This window comes from Crocuta crocuta, unplaced genomic scaffold, assembly GCF_008692635.1.
Source record: "Crocuta crocuta isolate KB4526 unplaced genomic scaffold, BGI_CrCroc_1.0 scaffold619, whole genome shotgun sequence".
Taxonomy (NCBI): Eukaryota; Metazoa; Chordata; class Mammalia; order Carnivora; family Hyaenidae; genus Crocuta; species Crocuta crocuta.
The window spans coordinates 858,412-879,494 of record NW_027533395.1 but is presented as its reverse complement, the minus strand read 5'-3'; the positions used below and the strand labels follow the sequence as shown (position 1 = coordinate 879,494).

Here is a 21,083-nt window from a genome sequence, read left to right as displayed (position 1 = left end):
TGTCCCGGGACTGCACAAAGGTAATCCTAATTCACCACTCCTGCAATTCCCTACCTCATTTGGAAGTCTGTCTTACCTTTGCATGGGGAGATCTTGCTGCAAAGTCATCAACCAAAGCAGGAAGAGTCAGCCACGTACCCTGGAACAAAGGGACATTAGATGTGATGTGGGCCTCTCTGTCCCAGCCCCAGGTTGGAACTTTTCATCTTTTCTAAAAAAACTGTCCTTAACTGGCCAATCTCCCATCCCCAACACCATCACATACACACACATACTCCCCTGACCACTTACTCCCTCTAGAGCTTATACATTCTTTTAGTCATTCATTCAACAAGGATTTATGAGCCTCTGGTGTTCTGTAGACCCTGTGTCAGGCCTGAGGGATACAGTCGGGAGCTGATAGGGACCTGCCTCGTGGATACCATCAGTATCTTCTATACTCAGACACTATGTCCCTTTAGTAAGTAGTTCTGGGTTTCCTGTTTTCACTCTAGTCCCCAAATGTGGCAAGCTATCTGGTTGCTGATAGGGTGGAATGGTCATTGCTTAGCTATCCCCTCCTACCCCTGGGCTTTCCAAGAGTATGGACCCTGAGCCTATTAATATACATCTTTGCCTGACACCATAAGAGTTGGGGCCTGTCAGCCTTTCAGATCACCCCACTGCTCTCAGAAGCAGCCTTTCAAGGACCCTGGATTCTTCCGCTGTCTTTCAAGGCCAAGGAGCAGAAGAACGGATGGGACTTGAGGATGGCAGCAGAAAGGTATGTCCACTGTGTGTCCACTGGAATGCGCGCACAGGCATTAGATACACGGCCATGCCTTCATCCATCTGCGCCCTGCTGTCACGCATGTGTATTCATGTTGGTTGTAATCTGTGACTTCTCCCAAATCAGCCAGTACAGGGATGTGAGCATGTGTGTGAATCCACTTATGAGCGTGAGTGAGCATGTGTTCAGGGGAAGGGGAATTTAGGGGTATGTCTCTATGTGTGTTTTTTCCAAATGCTTGGCTTTTTTCAAAATGGCTTAGAGCACTACTGTCATTTATGGGGTTTAAAATGTCAGAACAGGGCCCGTGGGGAGGCAGGGGAGATTAAACTGCAAACAGTGAAGGTTATAGATGACGTTTCTGATAGGCTGACAGGCAGACTCAAATGATGCTGCACTTTAGCAATCATTTAAACACACACACATGCCCGTGCACACGCACGCGCATGCACACCAGATCCTCTCTCCGTAATTTAATGGCACATTCTGAAAGCTAAAAACATAAAAGACCATGTCTAGAAAACCACAGCTCCGCTTTCAGAACACAATCAGCAGCTGTCGTGTGTGTGTGTGTGTGTGTGTGTGTACTCAAGTGCACCAACCTGTGTCAAATGAACAGATAAGCTTATGTGTATTTCAATGTCTACATAAGTTAATTCCATCCCATTTTTATATAGTGTCCTAAATAATTAACAAAATATATCATATCCAATAGTCTACCTAAGCATCATAACTACTTGTGTAAAGTAGGCAGGGACGGGATTACTACCCCTACTTTCCAGATAAAGAAAATTGAGGCTCAGAGAGGTCCAGTGGGTCTCCTAAGACTGCTCAGCTGGGAAGTAACACAAGTAAGGTCAGAAGCAGGGCCTTTTCATACTTATCCTGGGCTCTTCTTGAGGTGGTGGTTCTTGACCCTGGCTACACTTTAGAATCACCTGCAGAGCTTTGAAAGACCACTTTGCCCCAGAGATTCTGATCCACTTGCTCTGGTGGTGGCCCTTGTGGTATGTTTTTTGAAGACCCCTGGGAATTCTACACTGAAGTTGGAGTCAGAAGCTTTACATATAGCATTGTCTTTGATCTTTGTAACAGCCTTGGCAGGCACATTTTTTTTTTTAAGTTTATATGTTTATTTTGAGAGAGAGAGTGCAGGAGGAGCAGACAGAGAGGGAAAGAGAGAGAGAATCCCAAGCGGGCTCCGCACTGTGAGCAAGGAGCCCGATGTAGAGCTCGAACTCATGAACTGTGAGATCATGACCTGAGCTATTATCAAGAGTCAGACACTTAACCAACTGAGCCACGCAGGTGCCCAGACACCTGGGAATTCTAACAGGTAGGGATATCCCAGGTGTCTGATTATGCTCACATCCCCTCCGTGTGAATGCGGATTCCAGTCTCCTTCCTCTTCAAGTTCTATCTCTGCACCGACTTCCCAGAAGACTTACTTCCCGGGAGGATCGAATCCTCTATTTCTTCTGCATCACCCTCACTCCCCACCTCCCTCCTGGACTGTGGAGGCTTAGAAAAATGAGCAGCTCCACCTGGTGAATGAAGAGGCTATTGGCCATGTGCCCCATAGTTGTGGCCACTTGATAAGGGGCAGACTGTTCTGTCTCAGCAAGAGGGAAGGTGGAGAACCACCCCCACCTGTCCCCATCAGCCAGAAGAAGACCGGAGGGGGTGGGGAGCAGCCCTTAGTGACCTATGGTAAGAGGCAAAAGGGAAAGAGACAGAAAGAAGATTAAGGAGAAAAGGAGGAGAGCTGACCCCTTGGGAAGTTATTCCGAGCAGCTAAGTGCGAAAGCCAGGAACAATGCTCTTCTCACTCAGCCACCGCAAGAGAGGTGGCCTAGCACAGTGGTCAGGAGCACAGACTTGGTTGTGGCCTGCCTGGGCTCAAATCCTGGTTTCTGCTTGCTAGTGGTGTGACTTTGGGCTAGTACTTAATATCCCTGTGCCTCAGTTTCCTTATCATTTAAAGGTCATTTATAATAATGGTACCTGCCTCGTAGAGTCTCCAGGAGGATTCAGGGAGTTCCTATAAAGTCCCTGACATGGCACACATACTGGGTAGGAGCTAACCATTATTCTTCTGCACAATGTGATGCTTTGGGACTCTACCTATTTGAAACTCTTCCTATCTTCCTGAACACTCCTTCTCAGTCTCCTTTGCTAGCCCTGTTCCTCTGCCCTCCCTCTAAGTCACTGGGTTCTCAACCTGAGGAACTTTTACAGCTTACTCTCAAAAATTCAGATTTAGTCGGTCTGGGTTAGAGCCTAGACATGGGTGTTTTTATTTCCTTTTTCTTTTAAAATATTTAAGTTAATTTATTTATTTTGAGAGAGAGAGAGCAGGGGAAGAGCAGAAAGAGAGAGAGAGAGAGAGAGAGAGAGAGAGAGAATCCCAAGCAGGCTCTGTGCTGAGCAAGGTTTGAACTCATGAACCGTGAGATCATGACCTGAGCAGAAACCAAGAGTCAGAGGCTTAACTGACTGAGCTACCCAGATGCCCTGACATGGTGCTTTTCAAGTTCTCTGCCTGATCCAAATGGTTGCCAAGGTTGAAAACCCTTTTATTTTGTTTTAATGCTTTTTTTTTTAATTTGAGAGAGAGAGTGAACATGAGTTGGGGAGAGGGGCAGAGGGAGAGAGAATCTTAAGCAGGCTTCATGCCCAGTGTGGAGCCTGATGCAGGGCTCGATCCCACCACCCTGGGATCATGATCTGAGGCAAAATCAAGAGTTGGACACTCAATGAATTGAGTCACCGAGGCACCCCAAAAACCACCCCTTCAAGTGCCAATACTCCCTAAGATTCTACTCTTACCCCCTTCTCTCCTCACCTGCCTTTCCCAAGTAACGGACCTCCTTCCCATGCCCTTAATTACTATCCAGAAGCCGGCGACTCTCTAATCCATGTACCCTGACAAGACTTCTTTCTTGAACTCCACACACAATTTCCAGCTCCCTGTCAGACATCTTAATTTCCGAATGTGTGGAGATAAAGTTAACAGTCTCTTAGCGTCCTTCATACCTGCGCTGAGATGTACTCCAGACAACTGTGCCATACACACGTCCCAATCAGAACTCAATATTTTTTCTTTCCTCAAATCTATTCCATCTCTTCTGTTCTCCATCTCTGTCACTTCCAACCATTCACCCAGGCAAGACCTGGCAGTCATCCAGGGATCCTCTCCCTCATCATCTCCATACCCCTCAGGTAGAAAATTCTGTCAGTTCCCTGAAAGGCTCTCTCCAGCCTCACTCCTTGATAATCCCCACACCACCACCACCAGATGCTGGTCTCTTTGTCTCGTACCTGTAGGGTTTGAAGAGCCTCCTCACCACCCTTCCACTTCTAGCTTTTTTGGCTGCACCCTTCTCGCATTTCTTCATCATCCTCAGAGCTATTTTTTAGAAGTGCAAATCACTCCACTGCTAAAGCCCTTTAGGCTAGAAATCAAGTTCACATGGCCCTTTATTATCTGTCCGCTTCCAGTGGCCTCCATCAAAGTAACCCTACCCTCCGTACTTCAGTTCTCCAAGTGTGCCAGGTTGTGTGACACCTCAAGGCTTTTGCAAATGCCATTCTTTCTTCTACCTTAAATGCTCTTCTCTTCCCCCTCCCATTTTGCTCACTGTTAGCTGAACCTCCAGCTCTAGAAAGGGCTACCTGAGTGAACACTCCCTTTTTGTCCCCACAGTACCCTGTAGTTATGCCTATTATGTTGGCTCTGTGTCTTCTCCTCCTTTGTTTTCATGCCTGTGTCTCTTACTGGACTGTGATCATCTGGAAGGCATGGGACTGTGTTGTCTTTGAGGGGGACAGTGAGTAGGGAAAAGACAATGAGTTTGGTTCCCTTGGCTAAAACACTTGGTGAAGGCGGCTTTGGGTTATGCTCTAGATCTTGAAGGGTAGTTTCTTGGCTCCTGGAACCAAGTAAAGAGGCTACAGATGAGCAGAGAGATCCAAATAAGCAAGTGGCCTGACACTTGCCCCCTGGGTTCCTCCCCAAAGCCCCAACCCTGACTACCGTAACACCTGGGACCCCTCCAGGACCCAACCAAAGTAAGTAGAGTCTTCTTTCTTTCCTCTCTTTCATCCAAGATCAGGCTGGAATATCTCCAAAGGATCCTTCAGAGAGAAACCAAGAAAAACTAAAATGCAAGCAAGCAAGCAAGCAAACAAACCTTAGAAATGCAGAAATGGACAGGATGCAGCTGTCTGATTCTAATTCATCACCTCTGCCTAAGGGAGCAAATTCAAGAGTTGCCTTCTAGACCTTGTAACCCTTGCCTAGGACAGTGTATTCAATCCCCAACATTGCCCAAGGAAGGGCATGGGCAGGAATCCTAATCCCCTCCCAGGCAAGCAGGCAGTGGGAAAGCTGCAATTCTTACAGCCAGCGAAATTGAAGCAAGCCCTCATTCTCCACAGAAGTGAAAGGTCAAGGGCATCAGCAGCCCAAAGAATGGCCCGCAGGCAGAATGTGGTCTCTGGGACCCTCGGCAGTGTGTGCCTCACCCATGGCTGGATTTGCCGTGCCAGACCCCCACTCCTAATATTCCTCGAACCCTTGCCATATGTCAGCACTGCGCCAAACGCTAGATTAGCCTGTGCCACTCTTATAACAACCTTGTGATAGGGACTATTATTATTGCGGTTACAGATAAGGAAACTGACTGTGAGTGAGGCTAAGTGACTTTTCCAAGGTCACAAAGCTGGTAAGTGGCTAAGCTAGGATTCAAATTCAGACAGTCTGACTCTAAAACAGTAGGCTCTTAACCTCTGTGGTATACTGCCTAACCCACCCAGTATGTGGTTATTCAGTATTTGCTAATAGTAATAATAGCTCACATTTATTGAACATTTAACCACGTGTCAAGCACTGTGTTAATGCATTATCTTATTCACTAGACAGGCGCTGTTATTATACCATTTTACAGATGAAGATACTGAGGCTTAGAAAAGTTAAGAGCCTTGTCCACGGTCCCGAAAGTCGTAGGTGAAAGAACTAGAATACAACCATAGAGCGACAAATAAATAAACTAATGACCAGAGGCACAGACAATCCTCTGACCAGCACCACCACCATCCTGGAGGGTGTTCGTGAAGGCAAGAGGCCTTCCCAAGAGCTCTGATAAGGTGGCTGACACCTGGATGAAGGCTGTGACCTTTTATTCCATGTCCTGGCAAAGGCAGCTCCAGTCTGGATAGCTTTTCCAAGTTTAGGGCCCAGTGTCCTCAGAAGTGACCCTAGAAGGCTAGTTCCTCCTTTCCCCCGGGCCTCTCCAGAGCACCCTCTCACCAACTCTATCCATTCACAATAGTCTGGCACTTGGAATCTGGTTGGGTTTGGGGTCCCCAATATCCAGAAAACCAGAGTCTCCAGGACCCTCCCCTAAGCACGCAGTTTTCAGCTCTCCCTGCTGGATCCTTCAGTTCCTGAGTCTCCGGCTATGGCTCCTGGTAGGGAGCCTTCCAGAGCCATCCAGGGACCTAAGGAAAAAAGGAGAGGGGAGGGAAGGAGCCAATTCCCAGCCTCTCCTCCCCATCTCCTTCCCGTCCCCCAAACCCTGCAGGTGGCCCCCACCACCTCCAAGCCCGCAGTTTCTCACCTTCAGGCAAAGGCAGATGATGGCAGAGCTGGGGAGCAGAACTTAACTGAGCCCTGGGCACTGCAAATCCCTGTCATTAGTATTTAGGGAATGTGAGTCCCTGGGAGGGAGGGGGGCCAGCGGAGGCAGGGAGAGGAAGCCCAAGATGCTCAGAGATGCAGAGATGGACATGAAGACAGATATCAGGAGAGGTTGCAGAGAGAGACAGAAAAGGAGGGAGAGAGGGAGGAGAAGAAAAGAGACTGAGGAGGGTGGCAGAGAGTCAGAGAAAGGGGGGGAGGGAGGAGAGAGACAGAAAGAGCCAGTTGCTTTATTCATGGCTGGTGATATTATAGACTGAGTGAAAATCACATTATCGTAATGGGAAAGTTAGAGTTGCTGAGATGATGCCCTGAAGCCTCGGCGCTGATTGGGGTGTGATTGCTATCTGTATTTATATGTAGAAAGCAAAGTTCACTGCCAGTTCAAGATGGTGGCGGCTGCTTTATGCAACATAATTCTTCAGTAGGGAGACGCCCGGAGCAAGCCGAGCGAGCCGAGCCGGCAGTGGCAACGGGAGCCCGAACGCGCGGACGCCGGAGCGCGCGCTGGAGCAGGCGCTGGAGCCTGGGCTGGAGCCCAGCGGGGCTTAGCGCGCAGAGCAGCGGGACCACGAGCCCGCGTGGGCGCTCGGCTAGGACCAGGGCCGCGAGGTGGGGCGACAGCGGGGCTCGAGACCTTGGGACTAGGGGAGAAGTAGGAGCAGCTGCCCCCACCTCGCCTCCCAGGCCGGCCCCGAGTTAGACTCACCCTCTAGAGGTCAGAGAACTTGAACGGATTAGACAGTTGACCCCTCCACCCCCACCCCTACCCCCGTTATATAATTCAGCACTATGCCCTACGATAAATGTCAGCAAGTTTTTATTTTCCCCATGATAACTGCTTTGATGCTTTTTTGACATCTCAAATTTCCTGACTTTTTTCCTCCTGTAAGTTTTAATTTTGTTTTTTCAGGGACCTCTGCTGGGTGCCCCTTGCCTCTCCCCCTCCCCAGGTGGTGTCCGCCGCCACTGCCTATGGAGCAGCCCATTGCTGGGATGAAAAGGGGCTCATCCCTACAGATTGGTGAGTGGGTGTGATCTCCCCCAGAGCTGGGGGCCGGTCAGGTGCCCAGACGCCCTACACGGAGTCGGCGCCATTCTGTGAGGCATCAGCCATGGTTAGAGAGAGAGGAGAGGTGTCAGTGCTGCCTTGAGACAGCCTTTTATTTGAGGTCTGTTTCCCTCAGGGCTTTCTGGGTGAAATGGGGCAGGGCTGGGCCCCACCCTAGATCTTCCAGATAAAATGCAGATATCCAGTTAAATTTGAATTTCAGGTAAACAACAAATAGCTTTTTAGTATAAGCATGTCCTAAATAGGACATAATTAAACCAACTTTGTTGTTTTTCTGAGATTCAACTTTAACTCGGCATCCTGTGTTTTTATTCACCGAATCTGGTAACCTGCCTTACCCCCACCTTCCCTATTGACCTCAGGTTTTTATATTGATTTTAAATCTGAAGGAGGCAGTGCCCCTGGATGGAAAGAGCCAGATCCACCACTTAATAGCTGTGTGGCTTCAGACCTGTTTTTTACCCCGGACCTTCAATCTTATCTGAGCAGAAAGTTCTTCACAGAATGGTTGTAACCATTAATGAGACCTAGTATGTAAAATATTCAGTGCACTACCTTGCACAAAATAAACATTCAATAAACGATGACTATAAAATACTAACACTCTTGTATTCCCTCTAAGTCATCCTTTATTCCCTTCCTGTCTCTATTCTAGGCTTCTTGGAAGTCAAATGAATGGCTTACTTTCTACTCCAGAAGCTGCTGCCTGAATGGTAAAGTACTAGGAATAGACCTGATCATGTATGGTCGCCCTCAGGGGTCTGACCCTCTCAGGTCCACTGAGACTTCTGGAAAGCTGATTGCAGGAGTGAAGCAGGGACTAAGAGCAAGCGGGATCCCCAGCACCACATCCAGCCCCACACATTCCCAGCTACCTGCTCCGAATTCAAGAAAAAACGTGCCTTAGGACTTCCTTTCTCCCAGGAAGATGGAGGGTGGGGCAGGGTGGTGATAAGATGCTGGACAGGAAGGAGAGCCTGCCTATCTGTGAGGCCACTGGTTTGAGCCACCGGTCTGCCCCGACAGCCATCTCATCAGGCCAAACCCCTCTCCATCCGCATTCTCTGGCAGAAGCCCGTGTCTGGGGCACACCAACTGGAAATTAGTAACTCCCTTGGGGTCTCTATGCTGTTCCCCCTCTGTCTGTCTCATATCTCAGCCTCAGCTCAGAACTGACGGGGAAGAGGCAGTGTGTCAAGTTCTGAGTCCCACGGAGGCGGACTGGGTACCAGTGTCATCTGTATGATCGCATTCCTCTCACTCATAGGAGGATGGGACTGCTTTCCTTCCCTCAGTACACGTGTTCCTGACTCTGAAGAAATAAAAGGGAAGTGGTTTCCAGTACATCTCAGTCTCAGAGAATCTGGTGGCCATTCCCAGCCTTTCTCTCTGAAAGAAGCTAATAATTCGGAGCCAATTCATGGGCAAATAGTAGCACATCTCCTTCTCTCCCAGGAGGTGACAGACTCAAGGAGTGCCAGGCAGATTATGTAAGTCTGCAACCAGTGAAAGGTAATAGGGAGTGGTGGGGTCTTCAGCCCTCTCTCAAAAGTACGTGCCTCTCCTCAAGGCATTCCATTTCATGTTTGCTTGTTGTAAACACTATGCTCAGCAAAGACTCAGGTTGCCTGGTTTGGTCTTTTGGGTAATCCCCTAATTTCTTGATCTTTCTGGTGACACACCTATCCCTAGCTATAGGGTCACAAGTATTGACACAGAGTAGAGATACAGCACATGCAGGGACACGTTGCCCTATAGAGTTGCACAAGGTCACCTGCATATACTCTAATACCAGACACCAAAGAAGCAGACGGTCTGTAAGAAAGCGTAAGGACACTCACAGAGGAGCTGCCCATCCCCAGCTTGGCTTCCTGTCCACCTCTTGCCAGCATCCCTCCTCTCTGCCCCCCTCCTCCTCCTCATTTGCCCACTGGGACCTAGGGCTGCTGCTCACACCGTCTCGTCTCCCCTCCTCTCTCCCTGGAAGTGGTACTCTGTAGATCCCAAAGGGTGTGATTGGAAATGGGGTAGGAGGGGCACTCTGCACAGTTAACCCATGTGGTAGAGCCAACACACATGCATCTGGGGTCTCTGGAATGTCCCCCCCCCCCGCTCTTTGATCCTCACAACAAGCCTGTACTGTGAAGGCAGGAAACTGACAAGGAGTTCCCACGCTCCCTGGCCTTGATATCAGGAAGTTGAACTCCAGTCCTAGTGGCTTAAGGCTGTGTTTGTTATGGACTCCACCAGGATATATGATGGCCCTCTCCCAAGGATCCTCCAGGCAGTCCTCACCCTTGATGCAGACTGAGCCGCAGAAGCGGCCTTAGGCACTCAGGCCACTGACCCCAGAATGATCCTGGGAGGGGATGCAGCGTCTGGAGCTTTTCCACGCTCCTTCTGGTCCATTCCATCTTTGGCCATCAGTGCTCGAATCTAGGTAACCTCTTCTTGGGCCTACTCATCTCAGCAAAACGGAAGTAGATCAATCATTTGTGATAAATAAAAGAAATTAAAATCCAGTCTTCTTTCAACGATTCCTGAGGACTGATTTTTCAGATAACTTGCTGTTTGGAATTGTCTGTGTTCCTGTTCCCTCTGTTTCAGAATTATATATAACATTGATCATCACAAGCGTCTTATCAAAGGTAGGGTGTCCACACCATGGGGAACGACCACCCAAATCTCACAGATGTCAGGAGAGGGCCACTCAAAAGAGGTTTTGTCATCCTAGAGATGCAGGGGGAGTCCAAAGAAATGATTTCTGTCCTGTCTTGGAGACATGAGTCTTTGAAGATGAAAGTGAGACATCTCCAAGGGCAGGAAGCTTGGCTGGTGGCTTGTTTATTCGGATTCCTCTGAGGTTCCTATTTTACGTCCCTTTGGACTTGTGTCTAGGCAGCTGTGTTGGGGGATTGTGCATAGGTCTCTGATCCCTAGAATGACCCAGCAAGAGGAATTGAGGTTGAGAGAGAACACTTTTCTTATGGTGTAGGGAGAAGAGATAAGGGACNACCTTGCTTTATCAGGGAAGAGAGAGCAGAAAATCACCCAGTGCCCCTGGACAGAGGAAGGGGCTAATCTGCTCAAAAGCTGGAGGCTGGATAACATGACCCCTGCTTGGGATGGATATTGAAGGAATGTCTCTGAGGATATATCACTCCACTCCCCTGGAGGGCCTGTAGGTAGCTGGTAATCCACCCGTCTCACCCCCACTCCTGTCTCCTACCAACACACACACACACACACACACGCATGTGTGCACGTATTCAGGCACACACATAAATCTTAATTGTGTCCAGGGCTTTTTACAGCGTTAATTAATCATATTTAGGGCTGTTTCCAGCTGTTGCTGAGGGAAAGAAGGTCCCACACGCCTGTGACTTAGGGTAAATCCAATCAGACAGTGGAATTCTTTGATTCTGGAGAAGCCGAGCATGGGAAAGACACCTCTAATCCCAGAGCCTCTCAGATCCCTGCCTGTTGCCTCCCTCATCATAGCCCTTGCAAATTGATCTGGGCTTGGGAAAGGGAGGGGCTGGGGGCTAGAGAGAATAAGGGAGGGGTGACCCCCCCAGCACAGGAGGGGTGTGGGAGGAGCCCACTTGAGATGGCAGTGGGATGACTAGAATGAGGGCTGAGGCCCTCCATGCTGACGTGGACTTGGGCCATTTAGTGGGCTCAGAGGACCCCGTGACTCCTGAATAGCCACTGGGCCCAAGAGTTATTACAGGAGGCTGGGCCTGGGCTAGTCAGACCAGAAGCGGGGCAGCACTGACCTCATTACAGTTCTGCACAGCCAGTTTGGTCTGAGAAAGGGCCTTGCCCGAGCCTTTTTCTTCTCTGTGACTTCTCCCAAACAGCATGTCTCTTGGCCCCCCTCACGCTCTCACGGATCCCCGTTTCTGAGTCTGAGTTTCTCTTCCTAGGGCTCCATAGCATGAATCTGGTCTCTCTCACTGGTGTCTGTCTCGGTCTTTCTCTGCCACGCTCTCTAAATCCTAGCCTACTACCTTGAATCTTCACAGAGATGCGCTTTAAGATAGACATCTTAAGGGGAGGGGGCCAGCCTGGCTGCTGGCTGGTGCCAATGACCTCTTCTNGGGGGGTGGTGGAGAGAGGAGCTGCTGCTGAGGGTGGAGGCAGCCAGGGTCCTGTCCTACCCCTTAGAGACCCGGATGGGAGAGGAAGGACTCCCCAGTATGGAAAGCGAGAGTGCGGGGCTATGAGAAGGTCAAACGGACCAAATGGTGGAGACCCTCTCCTCCCCTCTGTGATGACCTCACCTCAGCACACCCCCTTGTTGAGGCCTTCTGGGTCCTGGCCTAACTGGGCCTAAATAATTGAGGAGCCCATTACAGCCTTGCTGTTTCCTCACTGTCAAGTGTAAATGCTGCGCTGGTCGGGTGGGGAAATGGGGCTAATTTGAATTGATAATAGGAAACTCGGGGAAAAGTCATCTATAGTGAGTGAGGAGCGAGCAATCCCCGAGCAGATGCTAAATCTTGTATAATGAAAGAATCTGCCGATGTCAATTATGTACGAGCGTCTTTGCAGTGGTTGGAGGCGGTGGGCGGGCGAGGGAATGGAGGGCTGGGTGCATCCCATAAACCCAAACACCCATCAAAGGCTCATACATATGGAGCGGCGGAGATTACGGCATAAATTTGAATGTTATGAATGTGCATGAGGGACAGGCAGGAAGCCTACCTCATAAGGGGGCAGGAAAGGAACTGTTTTTCTGTGCGTGTGTACAAGGGGCTTTTGTCTTCTTGGTCCCTCAGCTGTGCCGCTTCTGCACCCAGTTGTGTGGCAGGATGAGAAGGAAAGTCAGGGTCTGGAGGTGCCAGGCAAGGGTAGGATCAGCTATTTTTCTGCATCCTGGACATGGGTTCCTTGGGGGCTTTGGGCTCGAGTTGCCCTTGACCCATTCGGAGTGTTTCCAGGAGAAGATCTAGAGATTGATATGGCCAGAGATACAGAGGCATATGTGAACACAGCTTTCTCTCTCATCTCATGGAGAAGACAGACCCACAGAGATAGTGATACCCACTGTGGAACGGGCAGAGTAAGCCTGGAAGACAGCCTCGAGGAAGAGGTCACAACTGTGCTATAAATAGAGCCAACAGCTCAGAATGACAACAGCAGCGGCCCATCTTCCTGTTCCCAGGTACAAGTCCACATTACGGATGGCACTGTGTGCTTGGGAGTGTGGGCGGGGCCTGGACCCCTCCATCAGTTCCCAACCTGCAGCCGCTTCTTGAGAGCACACTGTGATTTGTGGTGCAGGCCACCCAGGGACTTTAATCTTCACCGTGACAAATGCAATAAAAGGAACAATTTGGAGATCAGAGCTAAGGAAGACACATTTACAAACCCTTCCCCAAAGGTTGGATGGGGCTGTCACCATGTGATTTGTGCTGGAGATGAAGCAGGGAGGGGAAGCCAGGGAGACAGAGAGTTGGAGAAGGCGGGCTGAGAAGAGGAAGCATTACCACCTCTCCCCTCTTCACCCCCTCTGCCGGATCACAGTGGTGGGGATGGGGGCTCTAGGCAAGTGGGAGGAGGACCAGACCCCAGGCCGCCACTGCCCCCCTCCCCCATCACTTCTAGAGAGCACAGCTCAATTACCAGGAACAGGCCAGAACCATAAGCTTCAGAGATTCATCTTGGCAGTTCAGGGGCTCTATCTAGAGGAGGGGTTGGCGAGAGGAGGGAGGGAGGAAAGCTGAAGAAGAGAGAAAGAGGGAGAGGCCAAGGCAGAGTGGGAGAGACATTTTAACAGAAAGACGGTGACATCCCAGGTTGCAAAGGGAGCCTCTAAGAAGCCCCAATCTGGACTAGGAAACGAAAAGGGAGGTTTTCTAACCAGGGCTCCTCAGGCAGGCAGATCTGGAGGGATGTAAACATAGAGCATCAATAGGGCAGATGGAGGAGGGATAACTTAATCTGGGAACAAATCTTTGGGGCAGGCAGATAAGCCTGGAGTTCCACAGGATGAGGCTAATGTGGGGTCTGCAAACTAGGCTGGGGGATGGCTAAGCGGTGGGACCGACTGCCACCCTTCCCTTCTGTGCCTCTCTTTTCCTATCTGTAAAATGGGTGCTAGGCTAGATGACCTGTAAGGTGCCTGTTGCCTTACATCTTGGATGCTCTGAGACCAGGCTTCTTGACACCAATAGCAGGAGACTGGATAAGAGAGATAAGTGCCATCCTGCCACTCCGCCACGCTCCTTCTCTGTAGCTATGCTGATTACTAACACGTGGGCTCCTTTCCATCGAGATCCCAGCTCTGCTTCCCAGGGTTCAGTTCTCTCAGCCACTCATACCTTGATAAGGGTTCAAAAGGAACTCCTTAGGGGCGCCTGGGTATCTCAGTCAGTTAAGCATCCGACTTCAGCTCAGGTCATGATCTCACAGTTCGTGAGTTCGAGCCCCACGTTGGGCTCTGTGTTGACAGCTCAGAGCCTGGAGTCCGACTCAGAGTCTGTGTCTCCCTCCTACCAACCCCCTCCCCCGTTCATTCTCTCTCTTTCTCTCTCTCTCTCTCTCTCTTTCAAAAATAAATAAAATTAATTTTTTTTAAAAAAAGGGACTCCTTGGCCCTCTTTTTCTCAAAAAACCTGGTTGCTCTTACCTCTTACCTTCCTTTTGGAGATCATCCTCAAATTAAGGCTATTCTGTCCCTAGCTCCCTCCACCCCATGCCCAGGTGGCCACCCAGGAATGCTGTCTCTGCCCAGGGTCTAACTTTGAAGCTTCTGGTTTCCTTCTAGTTTCCTAACTTTGAGCTGCCAGCAACTGAGATGTTAGTTCCTTGACCAGTGCCCTCCCCTCTCCCCTACTATTCTCCTTCCCCGCCTGCCTGTGCTCCCTGCTGCTCCCCACCCCCACCTTCTTCTCCAGCCAGGCTGAGCGACCATGGAGATGCCATACTAGTGGGGGTGGGGGGAAGGTTTCTAGGCTTGGAGGCATTGGTTTCTTATCTCACTCAAGGCCACATCTCAGAGCTCCACCCAGCCACCGCCCGCATGCCAGCCTGACCCGCAGCATGAGAACTGTCTTTCTGTGCCTCTCTAGATCCAGATCTGGTCCTCATACCCACATAAGTAGGCCTGGTGAGTGCCTAAATGGGGGTAGGAGAAAAGAGACATCAGGAGTATGTGGGCGTGACCATCATTCAAAACTCCCTAGGGAAGATTGGGAATCAGATGCAAACGATGTCTAGTTGTCATGGTCATGGCCCAGCAGGCACAGAGCATCTCCCCAAGATAGAATGGGCCTCTTCAGGGTGGTGACTCAGGGCTGTGTCATGGCCCCCAAGGGGATGTGGGAGATCGGGAATTGGGGAGGTTGAGGGTGAGGAATGTAAGGAGATGGAATGGACAAAATTATGTTTCCAAGCTCCAAGCATGAAGGAGAGGAGCCTCTGCTTAGGAATGAATAGAGGGGCTTGTGGGGGCCGAGAACAGGCTGACTTCCCCCTTCTCTCTCCAGCAGAGGGGCAGGGGCTGGAGGTGCGAAACCTTCAAACCAGGCGAGTCCCTTGCTATGGGTTCCATGGTGGACAGTGGGCACAAAGGAAAGTGGATGGGGCAATTCCCATGGTCCTCTGCTGCCTCCCTCTGGGGGAGGGCAAGAGGGCAAGCTCTGTCCTCCCAGCCCTGTGCAGGTCCTCTGGGTTCCTCTCCACTGCACCCTACCCCTACCCAGGTCCCTGATGTCTCCCCAGGTCCTCAGACCCCGTCCTCATACCAGACCTATGTTTGCCAGATCCCCAACCCTCATCCCGTAGAAGGCACTGGGTAACAAGTGGACTAGTAAGTGACTGAAAGGGACTCTCTGGACTCCAGAATCTTCTCCATTTCCTGTCTCCCCTCCTGAGAGAAGGAAAAGGCTTTGATTGGACTCCCTCATTTGCCTTCCCACTCCTGTGTGCTGGGCTGGGAAGGGGGAAGGGAGGAGTGAACCTGAGAACAGGCCCATCCCCCTGGGACCTCCTAGTCTCCCTGGAATATTACTTTACCCAGAGCCTAATCCATCTCTAAGGCCAAAACAAAGCCCCAGCCCAGGCAGGAGTATATACTGACTGACAGTTCAACGTCCTCCAGTGCCCCTCCCCCCACTAGAGGACTGGCCTCAGCTGGGCAGCCCCGGCTCTGCCTGTCCCCCACCACATTTAGTCCACTCCTGAGGGGGCTAAGGCCCATGGTGGTGACGGGCAAGGGAGGGTCAAAGGAGGCCCAGAAATGGCCAAGGGGCCACATTGGCTCTAAGAGACACTTCCCCTCTGCCAGCCCTTGGGTTTAGTCCAGCAGACTAGAGATTGATGAGACATAAACAAAGCAGTCAAGGAGAAGGTCATTCTGGGTTTCTCCTCTCCTTCATGTTCACGCACATTTGGCCTGTGACGTGTGACTCTCCACCTACCCAGCACATTCTTACACACACACACACACACACACACACACACACACACAGAGAACTGAGCTCTGTCCAGCCTTAATGCTCAGGTGACAAATCATGGGGTTGGGACCAGTGCAGAGGGTTGGGGGGGGCGGGTAAGTTTACAGCAGGAGGCCTGGGAGAGTCGGCAGAAGAAGCAGGGATAGCAGGCATGGTGTAGGGCACTTCTGGGGGAGAAGTGGGCTGGGAACACATGGGGGGCTGGAGGGCAAGAGGCAGTGGAGAGGGCCATGAAGTAGAGGGTTAGCCAGAGGCAGAGGAGGGTGCCCCTGAAGGGAAGGATTTGGGAAATGCACTGCTCTAGCAGGATCCCATGGTGACTGGGGGCTCTGGCACCAGGTACCCCAGCATACCCCGGCCTAAGTGAGAGGTGGGCCAGCTCAGGCTTCCAAAGGCACCCCAGAAGGCAAGCAGGGTCCAGATTCTTTTTTCCCTTCTGCTAAGTGGATGGGCAGGTGGGAGCTGGGCTGCAGATCTCCTTTCTAGATTAACTCACTCCAAATTCAAACACTCTCCGAAGAGATCCACCCACCCTCCCACATGGAGCGTCCCTACCCTATCCAAAAGGGAAATCAAAACAAAACAAAACAAAACAGGTCCTCTCGAATTTGTTCCAAAGCCTAAACTGGACAAGCTTAGGGCAGGAAGACTCAAAGAGGTAACTGTGGCTTCCCACTCATCTCTTCTTTGCCTGAGCCTGGCCTTATGACTTCTTGCTCTTTAGTGGGGTATAAGGTCAACAGGCGAGGGAGGATGGCCATTTTGACCTTGAGAGGCCTGCCCCCATCTTTATCCATGCCCTGCCAGCTCTCAGTGCCCTTTGGAGGTTTATAGTCATATAAATCGCAGAGCCCCATGCCAGGCTTGGAGCCTGCAACTATAAATAGGCACGAGGTAAACAAGGTGGCAAATGCAGGGGCTTGGGACAAGACAGGACATCTGCCCCCTCTTGCCTGGGCAGGCGCCAAGGCACATCCGTGGAAAGGGATATCTTCCCTCCCTTCTCCTCCCCTCTCCTCCCTTGCCCATTGGCTTCCAGCTGCCTGTGCTCTGGGCTTCTAGTCTTTTCCCTCTGAGGTTTACCCTCCCAGGCAGCTTTCTGCTGCAAGGCCTCGCTGGTCACCTGCCTTGTTTCTTCAGAGTCAAGACGGGAAGGGGAGTGGCGTCTCCGTTAGAACAGGACCCCTGACTGCTCCCCCCAGCTGCTTCTCACAGTGCGCCTCGTTCCTGCGGCGAGTCTGAAGGAGGTCCTGCTGTTGCCACTCACTAGGGGTGCCTTGATCCCTTCTCCATCCTAAGAGCCAAGGTGATGCTAACATCTAACTAGAAAACTCTGCTAAGCAACTCCGGAGACACCAAGCAAAGGCCCTCACTAAACACCCATTCTAGAACACTCAAAAGCGCAGTCTTCCTGTCATTTCAATTGACCAACAGCTTCTTGGCCACTTGGATTTTCTCCCCAACACCTCTGAGCCACGCAAGCTAAATTCTGAGTAGAATTAGCCTCTGGGCTTGAGACAGTGTGGGGGGCACTGCTTTTTGGATCTACCCCTGCCTTCTCTCCGCCCCAGGGCCGGGCTGCTTTCCTGCTCTGTACTTGTCCTGGGCCCAGCAGGTTCCCAGCCTCCAAGAGTCCTCAGGGTAACAGCAGGCCCCACCGGCCCCACAATTATCTATTCCTCCTTCTTGGAAGATGCCGGATCTTCAACCCCGGAATTGCTGCTTTCATCTCAGGTTGGGCTCTCTGAATATATTCTCTCGCCACTTTAGAATCATAGAAATTAGCCATGAAAAAGAATGAAATGTTGCGATTTGCAATGACACGGATGGGGCTAGAGAGTATAATGCTAAGTGAGACAAGTCAGTCAGAGAAAGACAAATACCATATGATGTCACTCTTAGGTGGAATTTAAGAAACAAAACAAATGAGCAAAGGGATAACAAAAAAAGGGAGACAGAGACAAATCGAGAAACAGACATATAACTATAGAGAACAACGTGATGGTGGGGGGCGGGGAATGAAACAGGTGATGGGGTTTAAAGAGGGCACTTGCTGTGATGAACACTGGGTGATGTATGGAAGTGTAGAATTACTATATTATACACCTGAAACTAATATAACACTGTATGTTAAGTATACTGGAGTTAAAATCAAAACTTAATTAAAAAAGAATCACAGAAATTAGAGCTGAAAGATACCTTCATTTTTTTCATTCTACACATGAGGGATCTGAATCTTGGAGAGGTCAGGTGATGCTCACCACAGCCACACAGCTAACACTGGCTTTGTTGCTAAGACTGGAAATGTTCCTTTGCAAGGCCTGGCTTCTTCAGCCAGGCATCCAACTTCCAGCTCCTACTGGCCCCCTTTGCTCCTCAGAAACTGGCTTTCTTTCTTTTTTATTTTTTTTAAGTTTTTTTTTTAAGCCCCTCTATGCCCAATGTGGGGCTTGAACTCACAACCCTGAGATCAAGAATTGCATGCTCTACAGACTGAGCCAGCCAGGCTTTCTATCTTTAAAAGGTCCATTCTCTTTGGAGCCCTACCTCCAGCTGGCTTCTCATGAAGGGAGAGGAAAGAACAGGCTCTGAATCATAACAAACGATTGAACCATACATAGCTCTGTTTCTAGCACCTTCAACCCCTCCCTTTCCCTGGGTCCTCTCTGATGGCCCACTGGGCAGATGCTCCTAGAAGAATGATTTTCCAGGAACCCACCTTGAAGTGAGAGCTGGAAGAGTGAGAGGCAGCCTTCCCATTGTGGGAAGTCACTTCCCTGGCTGCTCTTTCATGTTTTTCCTTTAAAAAAATGTTTAATATTTATTTTTTTTTTTGAGAGAGAGAGAGAGAGAGAGAGAGAGACAGAGACCAAGCACGAGTTGGGGAGGGGCAGAGAGAGAGGGAGACACAGAATCCAAAGCAGCCACCAGGCTCTGAGCTGTTAGCACAGAGCCCGACGCAGGGCTCGAACTCACGGACTGCGAGATCATGACCTGAGCCGAAGTCGGACACTTAACCGACTGAGCCACCCAGGCACCCCCTCATTTTTTTTTCTGATGTCAATATCCCAATTTATTATTTTTCTCAATTTCCTAATTTAGAAGACAAAGTGGGACCAAGTCCTGCTTCATGAGCAGTGTCCCCTGTGCCCTGGGCATGCAATGCCCACGTGAGCACAGGTGCACACACACATACACACACACTCATGTCCTTGTTGACAGCCTATTCAAGGGTTCCTAGACTAGGAAGTGGAGTGAGACCAGAACCCCAGGGTCCAAATGTAAAATGGGTCACAAGGAAGGGAAGACAATTCCAGAAACAGAGTTTGGGGGGCAGAAAGTGAGGACGCAAGTCCCTGTGGCTCACTGAGGGCAGAGGTGAGGAGGAGGCAACGGTAACTAAGGCAAGTGGGAGTGGTCTGGCTCCCCGGTAGCTGGGAAGGGCCTCCGTCCTCAGGGGGCTGTCAGGGTGAATGTAATCTACAAGAGAGAGAGGGAAGATGCTGATGGAGATCAGGCAGGGGGTCCGGTTACCTCAGAACGCTCCCATCCTACAGCTGGATTAGAGCTCCCAGATGCCATCTGGGAGTGCCTGAGATGTGCACGGGGCAGCTGGAGTGATGGCCATGATCTACCCAGCACCTGTCCTGCCCCCGCAGGCTGATGATGTAACAGTAGAACAATGTGGCAGAGGACAAGAGGGCTTTGGAATCTGGGGGAGGACTGGTCCAGCTTTCAATGATGTGGCTAGAATCAGGCAGCTGTTGTCTCTGCTCAGAGTTCAGGAGACTTGTCCCTTCCGTGAGCTCTGAGTCTGGTTACCCACATTAATACCAGCTCTTCAGTCACGGGACGGCTCCTGCAGAACTCTCCTTCCAAGAAAAGAAATGAATCCTTTTCTGTGAGGACGGGGCCATTTAAACACAGGACGATTCTTTGTCCTAGGGCACCTACTCCCTCCTTCCCACACCCAAATCCCACCTCCCTGGCCTTCTGATGCCCTTCACTTGCCCATGTACCTTCAACTTAGGCCTCCCCTAAAGGGCTCCTCATCCAGGCCCTCTCCCCCCCTGTCTCTCTGGAAGGCCTTACCTTGATCATTAATGCCCCATAATTCTAGCCCTCAGAGACTTTCACCAGGATTCACTGCAACACCTTGGACGGGAAGTTGCCTATAGATTCGGTGGCCACAACGATCTAACTCTTCCTGGATGTTCTCTGCTAACCAGGCCCAGGAAGGGGAGACTGAAGGCTTGGTAGGCCCCTCATCCCTACAACCTGAACAATTTCCCTTCTGCTGCTTCCTCCGACCTCCCGGATGTCAGACCCTAGGGAAATGATCTCAGCATCCGCTTTCTCACCTTTCCTATTCTTTGCTCCTAACCTGAAAGCCAAGGCTGTTATTCTCCCAGCTGTCCTTGAAAACAGCAGTCATGTCTCACTCACTCCTGTACCCCAAACACAAAGCCTCACAAGTTAAGGTTCGATAAATACTGAATCAGTCCTCAAACTTCTCCAGTATATTTCCTTCTTTTCTCAGTATACAGTCCTACCAACAATCACACACTTTTTTATTCCCAAGGCAGGTTTTGAGAAACTGTACAGAGGCATTAACCTCTTTTAGTCCCAGATGATGAGGGGGAAATGCACTGCTGTCCAGGTCTGGGCCCCAGAGCTGAGCACATGGCCCGCCCGCAGGCCCCAGGCGGGATTGTCTCGCCTCACTCATCCTTGCCGCCAAGGCCTCCTCGCCTGTACTTATATACACTAAAGCCTCTGCCCGAATAAAACATCCATGTAAAATCCAATTTCCTCAGAATCTCTTTTGGAGCCTGGGCCTGAGATGGAGTAGGTAACCCTGGCAGTAACTGCCTGAACCACTCCTGCTGGCTGCAAAGGTGAGGCCCATTTTTCAATTATCTATCTGCTGTGACAGCCGTGGTCCAGCCACCCAGCCAAGGAAAGGGGGAGGGGGAGGCAGAGCTGGGGAGGAGGGAGCAAGAGGGCAAGGGCACGGTGGGGGAGAAGGAGAGGGAGAAACCGAGAGAGAGAGGCATGCAGGGGAGACCCTTGCAC

The 21,083-nt window shown here is 50.6% G+C and overlaps 4 long non-coding RNA genes across 4 annotated transcripts; 3 read left to right on the top strand and 1 right to left on the bottom strand.

Moving 5' to 3' along the window:
* Nucleotides 1-382: 382 nt before the first annotated feature.
* Nucleotides 383-6,999, top strand: LOC144218437 (uncharacterized). The gene is made up of 3 exons (XR_013331162.1): nt 383-460; nt 646-763; nt 6,896-6,999. It is a non-coding gene; the product is annotated as an uncharacterized LOC144218437 (long non-coding RNA).
* Nucleotides 7,000-7,387: 388 nt separating this feature from the next.
* LOC144218483 (uncharacterized) lies at nt 7,388-9,574 on the top strand. The gene is made up of 3 exons (XR_013331172.1): nt 7,388-7,494; nt 8,198-8,255; nt 8,810-9,574. It is a non-coding gene; the product is annotated as an uncharacterized LOC144218483 (long non-coding RNA).
* Nucleotides 9,575-10,163: 589 nt separating this feature from the next.
* On the bottom strand, nt 10,164-19,649 carry LOC144218482 (uncharacterized). Its single transcript, XR_013331171.1, has 2 exons — nt 19,542-19,649; nt 10,164-10,478 (listed from the first exon to the last, which is right to left on the bottom strand). It is a non-coding gene; the product is annotated as an uncharacterized LOC144218482 (long non-coding RNA).
* Nucleotides 19,650-19,769: 120 nt separating this feature from the next.
* On the top strand, nt 19,770-20,618 carry LOC144218438 (uncharacterized). The gene is made up of 3 exons (XR_013331163.1): nt 19,770-19,908; nt 20,128-20,263; nt 20,590-20,618. It is a non-coding gene; the product is annotated as an uncharacterized LOC144218438 (long non-coding RNA).
* The last annotated feature ends 465 nt before the right edge of the window (nt 20,619-21,083 follow it).